The sequence below is a fragment of the Drosophila pseudoobscura genome, unplaced genomic scaffold, assembly GCF_009870125.1.
Source record: "Drosophila pseudoobscura strain MV-25-SWS-2005 unplaced genomic scaffold, UCI_Dpse_MV25 Unplacedtig00000848, whole genome shotgun sequence".
Classification (NCBI taxonomy): domain Eukaryota; kingdom Metazoa; phylum Arthropoda; class Insecta; order Diptera; family Drosophilidae; genus Drosophila; species Drosophila pseudoobscura.
Window position 1 is genome coordinate 98,454 of NW_022881729.1, and position 14,025 is coordinate 112,478.

The following is a 14,025-nucleotide window of genomic DNA, read 5'->3' on the forward strand; positions in this document are numbered from 1 at the left end:
ATATATATATATTCATATAAAATACACAGACATTGTCGGCTAAGTATATTCCCCATATCATATGAAATAAATTAATAATTTTTCATTATAAAATTTTCATATGAAATATACCATGCACGAGACTACCACTCCCTATATAGGTTTTCTGCCACGCTTTCCGCAAATCGGGTATTTTTACTTGAGAGTGCCTCTTAACAATAGTTTCTTTTCGTATTTTAATAAAAAATACAATACTATCACTTCAAAATTATTCATATATATTAAGAAATATATATATATTCATATAAAATACACAGACATTGCCGGCTAAGTATATTCCCCATATCATATGAAATAAATTAATAATTTTTCATTATAAAATTTTCATATGAAATATACCATGCACGAGACTACCACTCCCTATATAGGTTTTCTGCCACGCTTTCCGCAAATCGGGTATTTTTACTTGAGAGTACCTTTTAAAAATAGTTTCTTTTCGTATTTTAATACAAAATACTATACTATCACTTCAAAATTATTCATATATATTAAGAAAAATATATATACGCATATAAAATAAACAGACATTGCCGACTTAGTATGTTCCCCATATCATATGAAATTAAATTAATTATTTTTATTACATTCATCATTCATTTACATGAAAAATATCATATCAGCTGGTATCTTTGCTTTAATTTCACATATACACGTAATATATCTATTTATATTAAATACATTTTTATATTTTCTATATTTATAATCGCATTATGATTATGTTATAATGTTATATTATATATGAGAAACATTCCCATATCCATATCCATATCCATATCCATATCCATATAAAACCTAATATTGATATTTTATAGCACACCTCGGCGTTATTTGTTATTTTTATTCATTATAACACAATGTCAAAAATATACATATATTTTTGTAAATATGTATATAAAATATATCATTATATTTTCTCTATTCAAAATCAAATCATGCTCATGTTATAATTTTAAGGATATGGTGAATGTTTCCCCATATCCATAATATTGTCATTTTATATACAAAACTATTTAATTCTTGCATTTATATCACATATCATTGAATTCCAATATTAGAAATACTGCCAAGTTCCACAAACGACCACTCCAAATATACATATATTTGTACATATGTATATAAAATATATCTTTATATTTTCTGTATTCATAATCAAATCATGCTCATGTTATAATTTTTAGGATATGGGAAACATTTCACATACCCAATAATATTATCACATTTTATATACCAAACTATTTAATTCTTGCATTCATATCACATATCATTAAATTCCAATATTAGAAATACTTCCAAGTTCCACAAACGACCACTCCAAATATACATATATTTGTACATATGTATATAAAATATATCTTTATATTTTCTGTATTCATAATCAAATCATGCTCATGTTATAATTTTTAGGATATGGGAAACATTTCACATACCCAATAATATTATCACATTTTATATACCAAACTATTTAATTCTTGCATTCATATCACATATCATTAAATTCCAATATTAGAAATACTTCCAAGTTCCATATACGATCACTCCATGCTTTTTGCATTCATATTATTTCATATATACATTCACATTTGCACATATGCATATACACTATGTTTCGTGTGTTCACATAATAAAATTTTTATAAGTATCATTTCATATGTAATTAAGTATAACAAACTTATAATATAACATTATATTCATATTCAAGCCAACGTAATTTATATAGGATAAATAATTTATCCATATTTATATAAAATATATTCTTTTTAATATATATCTATATATAAATATATATTACCATTTATAGGTATATATTCATATAAATATATAAAAATAATTTTCATATATAAAGAATAAATTTATATATATCGAATCATCAAGCAAAGGATAAGCTTCAGTGGATCGCAGTATGGCAGCTGCTCAACCACTTACAACACCTTGCCTGTTACAAAAGTCGTTTACAATTGATTCTAGGCTTTGTCATTGTATTAAATAATGTTTTTATATGCAACTAGCGCGGCATCAGGTGATCGATGATCCTCCCAATTTACTATGTTACAAATTACATTGGCATCACATCCATTGTCGTTTATAAAATAAATTATAAACTTTTAATGGTTTAGAAGCCATACAATGCAAATTGCCCCTTATTTATCATTGCAGTCCAGCACGGATACGACCTTAGAGGCGTTCAGGCATAATCCAACGGACGTAGCGTCATACCACTGTTCGCTCGAACAAGTATTGTGCCATTGGTCCGTACCTGCGGTTCCTCTCGTACTACGCAGGAATGCTGTCGCAACAACGTTTTGTCATTAGTAGGGTAAAACTAACCTGTCTCACGACGGTCTAAACCCAGCTCACGTTCCCTTGCATGGGTGAACAATCCAACGCTTGGTGAATTTTGCTTCACAATGATAGGAAGAGCCGACATCGAAGGATCAAAAAGCGACGTCGCTATGAACGCTTGGCCGCCACAAGCCAGTTATCCCTATGGTAACTTTTCTGACACCTCTTGTTAAAAACTCTTTAAACCAAAAGGATCGATAGGCCGAGCTTTTGCTGTCCCTGTGTGTACTGAACACCGAGATCAAGTCAGCATTTGCCCTTTTGCTCTATGTGTGGTTTCTGTCCGCACTGAGCTGGCCTTGGGACACCTCCGTTATTATTTGAGAGATGTACCGCCCCAGTCAAACTCCCTACCTGGCAATGTCCTTGAATTGGATCATACCTGAGTAATTGGAGTTATACCAAATTTTCAAATTGAAAATACATAAATGCATTTTCTCATTAAAGAATTTGTTTGCGATTATATAACAAACTCGTGATACTTTGATCAAGAAGCTTGCATCAAAACCCAATACCATAAGATATAATAAATATATCCGTATAATGGCTAGGAAATGATACACGTTCCATTTAATCAAGTAAGTAAGGAAACAATAAGAGTAGTGGTATTTCATTGTCGATACCAAACCGAAATCTAATATCTCCCACTTATGCTACACCTCTTATGTCTCCTTACACTGCCAGATTAGAGTCAAGCTCAAAAGGGTCTTCTTTCCCCGCTAATTATTCCAAGCCCGTTCCCTTCCCTTGGCTGTGGTTTCGCTAGATAGTAGATAGGGACAGTAGGAATCTCGTTAATCCATTCATGCGCGTCACTAATTAGATGACGAGGCATTTGGCTACCCTTAAAGAGTCTATTAGACTTCGACGTTGCCCGACACTCCGAATTCTCTCCGCAGTGCAGATATAACTTCCGGTCTTTTATATTTCTCAACTTTGCGATGGTGCACATCGTCGAGAAACAGTCCATCCGTTATAATCTGCGCATCAATCACGCAAGCGTGATTGTCACGGATACACACCAGGTCTGGTTTACTTACCGAGGTTTCCAGCTGCAAACTTGGTTCGACGTGTACTGTGTGGCCCTTCTCCTCAAGAATCCTCTTAAGGTTATTGACTACACAGTTATGTCTTGCTACCCGCCTCCCATGCGTACGGTAACAATTCTGCAGGATGTGGTTTGTTGTTTCGGGAGCATCACAACCTGCACGACATTGCCGTTCCAATTCATTTCTGCCCCTCGTGGTACGAGACCTCGATGGTAGGGCATTTATTCGCAGCTTGATACCGTTTCGGTAATCTTGACCTGTTAGCAAACGCGTGGGCTGACACACCCAGCCGTGTTGGGGACGAAAAAGTCCCGCTTCACGTAAGCCGCGACCATCAACAGACATATACAACCTGTTCGCCCAATACGTTTCGATCTCCGAACGCGATGTCAACTCATTCAGTCCAGCCAGAGTTCTACCCCGGGCCTTATTCAATTCGTCGGTAAGAAATGAGCTGGCCGCCTCGGATTGCGCGAGGTGGGCCCACTTAATATTGCTCAATCTTTTCATACGTAGCATTGGCGCTACCCAACGAACTGAAGGGATTCCGAGGCCCCCATAAATATGAGGAGCATGGAAGAATGCAGTTGACACGTCCAGAGGAAGCCCTAACCACTTCCTTACGGTCGAACGTACCAGTATGTCACACTTCCTCAGAACACCTATCATCACACTACCTAGGGTCAGCTTATGGTAAAGTTGTGGGATAAGAACTGTTCTGAGTGCGAACAATTTCTGTTGTGGTTTTAGGGGGGACCTTGTCAGCCTCAACAGCTTCGGACCTAGGTCGTCGGCTGGACTGTACCTGGTCCTCCCTTGTGCAGTGAATGTTATGCCTAAATACTTCCACTCGTCTGTGCGCTTCAATGCAGGACACGAGCGCGAACCGATACGGAAGGTCTCTGGGATGACCACAGTACACTTCTGTTTCGGTTGCCCCTTTATTCCAACTGTAAAACATTTATCCGAGTTAAGGGTAAGCCCGACTGAAGATAGAAAATCGACAGTCGTGTCTAGCATTGTTTGAAGGCCTAAACGAGTTTCCGCAAATAAGACAATATCATCTGCGAACGCGGCCGCGTTTGTTGTGTGATCACCGATTGTGGCACCAATCTCATTGGGGTAGGACCTAAGCAACTGATCGATGATCAAGTTGAATATTATGGGAGATAGCGGGTCACCCTGTCTGACACCTCGAGCAGGTATGAATTCCTCTGATCTCCATCCGTCCCCATTGAGCGTTGTGCCACAGACCTCGTACGAATTTTGTACGTAGTCAACGAATTCTTTAGGGGCACCATATGCAGTTAGAGTGGCGCTAACTGCTGCATGAGACACCGAGTCAAATGCTTTGCTTATATCTAAAGTTGCGATATAAAGTGATTTACAACGTTTATGGTGATCCCTTAAGATTAAGTCGACTATCGTCGTATTATCGGCACATCCGTCGGTTGGAAGGAAACCTCGCTGACGCGGATCCCAGTCGACTGATGAGGTCAACCGGGAAGCCAAAATGGCATTTAAAATCCTTACCAAAACAGATTGTACCGTAATTGGACGAAAGTCTTGCGGTCGAGAAGCATTCCCCACCTTCGGAATGAAGATGGTTCGTGCCTGCCGGATGGAGACAGGCAACTTTCCGCACCAAAGTATCAGGTTCATTATGCGAAGCATAACTCCTGACGGAATACTCCTGACAGTTCTTGGAGTAATCCCATCAGGTCCTGGAGATTTCGTCAATGACACTCTGTGTACCCTTAGGTCCCCTAGTGTTATCGGGGACCAAACCCCTTCAAGTGGGTGTTCCGTCCGTTCCTTAAGAGAGTCATAGTTACTCCCGCCGTTGACCCGCGCTTACTTGAATTTCTTCACTTTGACATTCAGAGCACTGGGCAGAAATCACATTGTGTCAACACCCGCTAGGGCCATCACAATGCTTTGTTTTAATTAGACAGTCGGATTCCCCAAGTCCGTGCCAGTTCTGAATTGATTGTTAATTGATAATCGTTATAATTAATAAGAACTAACTGGTTTAACCCAATTAGTATTCTTAAAAATTTTAGCAAGAAAGTTCCACAATTGGCTACGTAACTAAACTATCCGGGGAACAAGTAACTACCATAAATGATAGAAACTCTATTTACCCAGAACGAGCACATAAACCATGTTATTGTTTCCCAATCAAGCCCGACTATCTCAATCTTCAGAGCCAATCCTTATCCCGAAGTTACGGATCTAATTTGCCGACTTCCCTTACCTACATTATTCTATCGACTAGAGACTCTTCACCTTGGAGACCAGCTGCGGATATTGGTACGGCCTGTTGAGAAGTTTGCGTGTCCCCACCATAAATTTTCAAGGTCCGAGGAGAAAATATCGACACAACAGTATATGTCATGCTCTTCTAGCCCATCTACCATATCTCTCTGCGAAAGACTTCCATGGTAGTACGGCTATAAAACAGAAAAGAAAACTCTTCCGATATCTCTCGACGGCTTCTTTATGGTCGTTCCTGTTGCCAGGATGAGCACGAGGCCCATATTTAATAACAAACGGATACTCAACAGGTTACGGAATTGGAACCGTATTCCCTTTCGTTCAAAATTATTCAAGTATTTAAAAATCATAAAAGATTTGACAATATTACTCACTGATTTTTTACTTGAAAATTTTCGGCTTTCGCCTTGAACTTAGGACCGACTAACTCGTGATCAACCACTGTTCACACGAAACCCTTCTCCACTTCAGTCCTCCAAGGTCTCATTCGATTATTTGCTACTACCACCAAGATCTGTGCCAATGGCAGCTCCATGAAGGCTTACGCCAAACACTTCTACGCATACCATTGTACCTTCCTACTCACTAAAGTTTCAAAATTTATATCACAAGTAATATAAATCATCTACTTTAGCGGTAATGTATAGGTATACAACTTAAGCGCCATCCATTTTAAGGGCTAGTTGCTTCGGCAGGTGAGTTGTTACACACTCCTTAGCGGATTTCGACTTCCATGATCACCGTCCTGCTGTTTTAAGCAACCAACGCCTTTCATGGTTTCTGCATGAGTTGTTAATTTGGGCACCGTAACATTACGTTTGGTTCATCCCACAGCGCCAGTTCTGCTTACCAAAAGTGGCCCACTGGGCACATTATATCATAACCTTAAACTTCATATCAAGAAAGTTAAGGTTCTTACCCATTTAAAGTTTGAGAATAGGTTAAGATCGTTTCGACCCTAAGGCCTCTAATCATTCGCTTTACCAGATAAGATTATTTTATATAACATTAAAATGCACCAGCTATCCTGAGGGAAACTTCGGAAGGAACCAGCTACTAGATGGTTCGATTGGTCTTTCGCCCCTATACTCAATTCTGACAATCGATTTGCACGTCAGAACTGTTTCGGTCTTCCATCAGGGTTTCCCCTGACTTCAACCTGATCAAGTATAGTTCACCATCTTTCGGGTCACAGCATATATGCTCAAGGTACGTTCCAGTTAGAGGCATAAATAATATAAATATTATCATACATAACTATATAGAACGCCCCGGGATTGTGTTAATTATCTATAAATAGTTAAAAAACTAATCCCATTATTAGTCAAGTTAATTACGCTATTAGGTTTATCTCCCAATAACTTGCACATATGTTAGACTCCTTGGTCCGTGTTTCAAGACGGGTCCCGAAGGTATCCTGAATCTTTCGCATTGTTAATCATACAAATGCATATAATAAACACAAAAATCAATGATAATTATGCCATTATATAATTTCGAAAAATTAACGCACTGTATTAATTTTAATTTATCAACACTTTATCAAATTAATGACATTTATTCTATGTTAAAATGCAAGCATAATAATTTGAATAAACTATAAGTCATATTTTATGATAAATTTGTTATATGCTAATAGATTACAATGTCCTTATATGGAAAAAATGCACACTATTATTATAATATTGTTAAAATATTACAACTTTAATGATGAATTTTCCATAACGGATATTCAGGTTCATCGGGCTTAACCTCTAAGCAGTTTCACGTACTGTTTAACTCTCTATTCAGAGTTCTTTTCAACTTTCCCTCACGGTACTTGTTTACTATCGGTCTCATGGTTATATTTAGTTTTAGATGGAGTTTACCACCCACTTAGTGCTGCACTATCAAGCAACACGACTCTTTGGAAACATCATCTAGTAATCATTAACGTTATACGGGCCTGGCACCCTCTATGGGTAAATGGCCTCATTTAAGAAGGACTTAAATCGTTAATTTCTCATACTAGAATATTGACGCTCCATACACTGCATCTCACGTTTGCCATATAGACAAAGTGACTTAGTGCTGAACTGATTTCTTTTCGCTCGCCGCTACTAAGAAAATCCTGGTTAGTTTCTTTTCCTCCCCTAATTAATATGCTTAAATTCAGGGGGTAGTCCCATATGAGTTGAGGTTGTATATACGTATATTAAAATTTATAATGATAATTACACTATATTATTATATATATAGAGCGTTCTCATAATGAAATCATTATAATATTCGTATTTTATAACGAATATCACGAAGAATATTAAATATTTATATTTACAACAAAATTTCCTTTCGAAACATTAATAAGAGGCAATTCTAGATGAAAAAACTTTAATTATTTTTTTATGCTAGACATTCCTCAGTATTATTTGATTCAAAAAGGACAAAAAAATATATATTTTTCTTCGTTCTTCTCACACAAATATATACAACAATGAGAGATAATGCGTTTCCATTTAATATCAATATTATGAATATATATATATATACATATCCAATAATATACAATATGCTTAAAAATTTCGTAAAATTTTTAAACAACTTATTTAGCATAGTCTTACAACCCTCAACCATATGTAGTCCAAGCAGCACTATAAAATTAATTAAAGTACCAAACAGCATGGACTGCGATATGCGTTCAAAATGTCGATGTTCATGTGTCCTGCAGTTCACACGATGACGCACAGTTTGCTGCGTTCTTCATCGACCCATGAGCCGAGTGATCCACCGCTTAGAGTGATTAAAATTTGTTTATTCATTTATTTGTCAGATATGTCTTTATTGAAAGAAATTAAAAATACACCATTTTACTGGCATATATCAATTCCTTCAATAAATTTTAATTTTATCCTAAAAGAATGTTGCGAAATGTCTTAGTTTTATATAAACGATATATTACCATATTGTTAAATAATATAATATGTATTTTGGCTTGTTTGATAATTATCAATTTATATAAAAGTATTAACCTGAAATCAGGTACAACATTGTACTTTTTAGGCTGTTGCATTAACCAATGTATGCCCATAGCTATGATGGACAATACATATTCGCAACGCGTGCATACTATGGTACATATGCACACAGATTTTATAAATCAATATTATTGTAATAATATCATCAATATGTATTTATATATTAATTGCTACACACATAGAACACAATGTTATATGTATAGCTACTACTAAATGAGTATATTGGCAATATAATTAATTAATATAAACATATAATATATACAACTGAATATATTTTATTTTACAATTATGATTTTATAAAAACATATTTTGTTTGGTAAATTGGCAATATATATATATTTTTGTTAACGGTAGAAACATACAATAATGATCCTTCCGCAGGTTCACCTACGGAAACCTTGTTACGACTTTTACTTCCTCTAAATAATCAAGTTCGGTCAACTTTTGCGAAACAACCGTAACACGCAAGGCGTCACAGTGATCACGTCCGGAGACCTCACTAAATAATTCAATCGGTAGTAGCGACGGGCGGTGTGTACAAAGGGCAGGGACGTAATCAATGCGAGTTAATGACTCACACTTACTGGGAATTCCAAGTTCATGTGAACAGTTTCAGTTCACAATCCCAAGCATGAAAGTGGTTCAGCGGTTTACCCGGACCTCTCGGTCTAGGAAATACACGTTGATACTTTCATTGTAGCGCGCGTGCAGCCCAGGACATCTAAGGGCATCACAGACCTGTTATTGCTCAATCTCATTATTGCTAGACGCAATTTGTCCATTTAAGAAGCTAGTGTCCTTATAATGGGACAAACCAACAGGTACGGCTCCACTTATATAAACACATTCAAACACAATAAACATTTTACTGCCACCATGAATGAAGGCTATATAAGCTTCAACACCATAATCCTGAAGATATCTATTTAATATATTTGAGTCTCGTTCGTTATCGGAATTAACCAGACAAATCACTCCACGAACTAAGAACGGCCATGCACCACCACCCATAGATTCGAGAAAGAGCTATCAATCTGTCTTACACACTTATGTTCGGACCTGGTAAGTTTTCCCGTGTTGAGTCAAATTAAGCCGCAGGCTCCACTCCTGGTGGTGCCCTTCCGTCAATTCCTTTAAGTTTCAGCTTTGCAACCATACTTCCCCCGGAGCCCAAAAGCTTTGGTTTCCCGGGAAGCGACTGAGAGAGCCATAAAAGTAGCTACACCCAATTGCTAGCTGGCATCGTTTATGGTTAGAACTAGGGCGGTATCTGATCGCCTTCGAACCTCTAACTTTCGTTCTTGATTAATGAAAACATCTTTGGCAAATGCTTTCGCTTAAGTTAGTCTTACGACGGTCCAAGAATTTCACCTCTCGCGTCGTAATACTAATGCCCCCAAACTGCTTCTATTAATCATTACCTCTTGATCTGAAAACCAATGAAAGCAGAACAGAGGTCTTATTTCATTATCCCATGCACAGAATATTCAGGCATTTGAAGCCTGCTTTAAGCACTCTAATTTGTTCAAAGTAATTGTACCGGCCCACAATAACACTCGATGAAGAGCACTAATGCAGGTTTTTAAATAGGAGGAATATATAAAAAAATACAAGTACTTAATTATATATAAGAACTCCACCGGTAATACGCTTACATACATAAAGGTATAGTACTAACCACAATTGTAAGTTGTACTACCCGTATGAAGCACAAGTTCAACTACGAACGTTTTAACCGCAACAACTTTAATATACGCTATTGGAGCTGGAATTACCGCGGCTGCTGGCACCAGACTTGCCCTCCAATTGGTCCTTGTTAAAGGATTTAAAGTGTACTCATTCCAATTACAGGGCCTCGGATATGAGTCCTGTATTGTTATTTTTCGTCACTACCTCCCCGAGCTGGGAGTGGGTAATTTACGCGCCTGCTGCCTTCCTTAGATGTGGTAGCCGTTTCTCAGGCTCCCTCTCCGGAATCGAACCCTGATTCCCCGTTACCCGTTGCAACCATGGTAGTCCTAGATACTACCATCAAAAGTTGATAGGGCAGACATTTGAAAGATCTGTCGTCGGTACAAGACCATACGATCTGCATGTTATCTAGAGTTCAACCAATGTAACGATCTTGCGATCGCTTGGTTTTAGCCTAATAAAAGCACACGTCCCATAAGGTCCGTGTTTTAATTGCATGTATTAGCTCTAGAATTACCACAGTTATCCAAGTAACTGTTAACGATCTAAGGAACCATAACTGATATAATGAGCCTTTTGCGGTTTCACTTTTAATTCGTGTGTACTTAGACATGCATGGCTTAATCTTTGAGACAAGCATATAACTACTGGCAGGATCAACCAGAATAATGTTTTCGTTTCGTGCGCATACGCTCACATATGTAAATATTTGACAACTCAATAATACTTTTGAATAAAAAAAAAAAATAAATAAATATTTTTTATCAACAGTTTATGAGAATTTGTTAAACGATTGTGGCCATTTTTATATAGCATTCACATTCGCCATTTTTCTCTATATAAATATATATATTTTATTATATACATTTTTTTTTCGTTCAAAAATATCTTTTTATTTGCACTTAATATATTATCACACGTATATAGGCTTAAACCAATATTAATTGTGTTTAAACTATGTATTTTGACAACAAATTTAAAATTTATCCAATTTCGTATGCGTTTTTTGTGATATACATTAAATAAAACCAAACACATGAGTTCATGTGGAATGGAATTTATATATTTTGGCAATATTTGAATTTGCATATAAATCGCTTTGATTATATGCTGGTACATTGTTGAAATGGCACTCATACAATATTTAATCATATAAGACCATTTCCAAAAATTCACGATAATAATTCGAAACAGAAATGATATATACTAAATAGTATATATCTTGGTTAGTTTCACTATATTATCTTTATTAAGATCAATTTGAAAACAAATATCTCCTATTAAACACTACTTTGAGTATAATGACAACATATAATAATATTATATACAATACTGTACCAAATATTGTATACAATACCGATGGACATCAACTGTCCATCATGTATAGGTTTTCTGCCACGCTTTCCGCAAATCGGGTATTTTTGCTTTAGAGTGCCTCTTAACAATAGTTTCTTTTCGTATTTTAATAAAAAATACAATACTATCACTTCAAAATTATTCATATATATTAAGAAATATATATATATTCATATAAAATACACAGACATTGTCGGCTAAGTATATTCCCCATATCATATGAAATAAATTAATAATTTTTCATTATAAAATTTTCATATGAAATATACCATGCACGAGACTACCACTCCCTATATAGGTTTTCTGCCACGCTTTCCGCAAATCGGGTATTTTTACTTGAGAGTGCCTCTTAACAATAGTTTCTTTTCGTATTTTAATAAAAAATACAATACTATCACTTCAAAATTATTCATATATATTAAGAAATATATATATATTCATATAAAATACACAGACATTGCCGGCTAAGTATATTCCCCATATCATATGAAATAAATTAATAATTTTTCATTATAAAATTTTCATATGAAATATACCATGCACGAGACTACCACTCCCTATATAGGTTTTCTGCCACGCTTTCCGCAAATCGGGTATTTTTACTTGAGAGTGCCTCTTAACAATAGTTTCTTTTCGTATTTTAATAAAAAATACAATACTATCACTTCAAAATTATTCATATATATTAAGAAATATATATATATTCATATAAAATACACAGACATTGCCGGCTAAGTATATTCCCCATATCATATGAAATAAATTAATAATTTTTCATTATAAAATTTTCATATGAAATATACCATGCACGAGACTACCACTCCCTATATAGGTTTTCTGCCACGCTTTCCGCAAATCGGGTATTTTTACTTGAGAGTACCTTTTAAAAATAGTTTCTTTTCGTATTTTAATACAAAATACTATACTATCACTTCAAAATTATTCATATATATTAAGAAAAATATATATACGCATATAAAATAAACAGACATTGCCGACTTAGTATGTTCCCCATATCATATGAAATTAAATTAATTATTTTTATTACATTCATCATTCATTTACATGAAAAATATCATATCAGCTGGTATCTTTGCTTTAATTTCACATATACACGTAATATATCTATTTATATTAAATACATTTTTATATTTTCTATATTTATAATCGCATTATGATTATGTTATAATGTTATATTATATATGAGAAACATTCCCATATCCATATCCATATCCATATCCATATCCATATAAAACCTAATATTGATATTTTATAGCACACCTCGGCGTTATTTGTTATTTTTATTCATTATAACACAATGTCAAAAATATACATATATTTTTGTAAATATGTATATAAAATATATCATTATATTTTCTCTATTCAAAATCAAATCATGCTCATGTTATAATTTTAAGGATATGGTGAATGTTTCCCCATATCCATAATATTGTCATTTTATATACAAAACTATTTAATTCTTGCATTTATATCACATATCATTGAATTCCAATATTAGAAATACTGCCAAGTTCCACAAACGACCACTCCAAATATACATATATTTGTACATATGTATATAAAATATATCTTTATATTTTCTGTATTCATAATCAAATCATGCTCATGTTATAATTTTTAGGATATGGGAAACATTTCACATACCCAATAATATTATCACATTTTATATACCAAACTATTTAATTCTTGCATTCATATCACATATCATTAAATTCCAATATTAGAAATACTTCCAAGTTCCACAAACGACCACTCCAAATATACATATATTTGTACATATGTATATAAAATATATCTTTATATTTTCTGTATTCATAATCAAATCATGCTCATGTTATAATTTTTAGGATATGGGAAACATTTCACATACCCAATAATATTATCACATTTTATATACCAAACTATTTAATTCTTGCATTCATATCACATATCATTAAATTCCAATATTAGAAATACTTCCAAGTTCCATATACGATCACTCCATGCTTTTTGCATTCATATTATTTCATATATACATTCACATTTGCACATATGCATATACACTATGTTTCGTGTGTTCACATAATAAAATTTTTATAAGTATCATTTCATATGTAATTAAGTATAACAAACTTATAATATAACATTATATTCATATTCAAGCCAACGTAATTTATATAGGATAAATAATTTATCCATATTTATATAAAATATATTCTTTTTAATATATATCTATATATAAATATATATTACCATTT

At 34.4% G+C, this 14,025-nt stretch overlaps 2 non-coding genes and 1 pseudogene across 2 annotated transcripts; all 3 read right to left on the reverse strand.

The window, feature by feature from the left end:
* Window positions 1-1,898: 1,898 nt before the first annotated feature.
* On the reverse strand, window positions 1,899-7,887 carry LOC117185546 (uncharacterized; annotated as a pseudogene).
* A 417-nt stretch (window positions 7,888-8,304) lies between these two features.
* LOC117185519 (5.8S ribosomal RNA) lies at window positions 8,305-8,483 on the reverse strand. The gene has a single exon (XR_004471034.1). It is a non-coding gene; the product is annotated as a 5.8S ribosomal RNA (ribosomal RNA).
* Window positions 8,484-9,083: 600 nt separating this feature from the next.
* Window positions 9,084-11,078, reverse strand: LOC117185533 (small subunit ribosomal RNA). Its single transcript, XR_004471048.1, has one exon. It is a non-coding gene; the product is annotated as a small subunit ribosomal RNA (ribosomal RNA).
* Window positions 11,079-14,025: the final 2,947 nt, after the last annotated feature.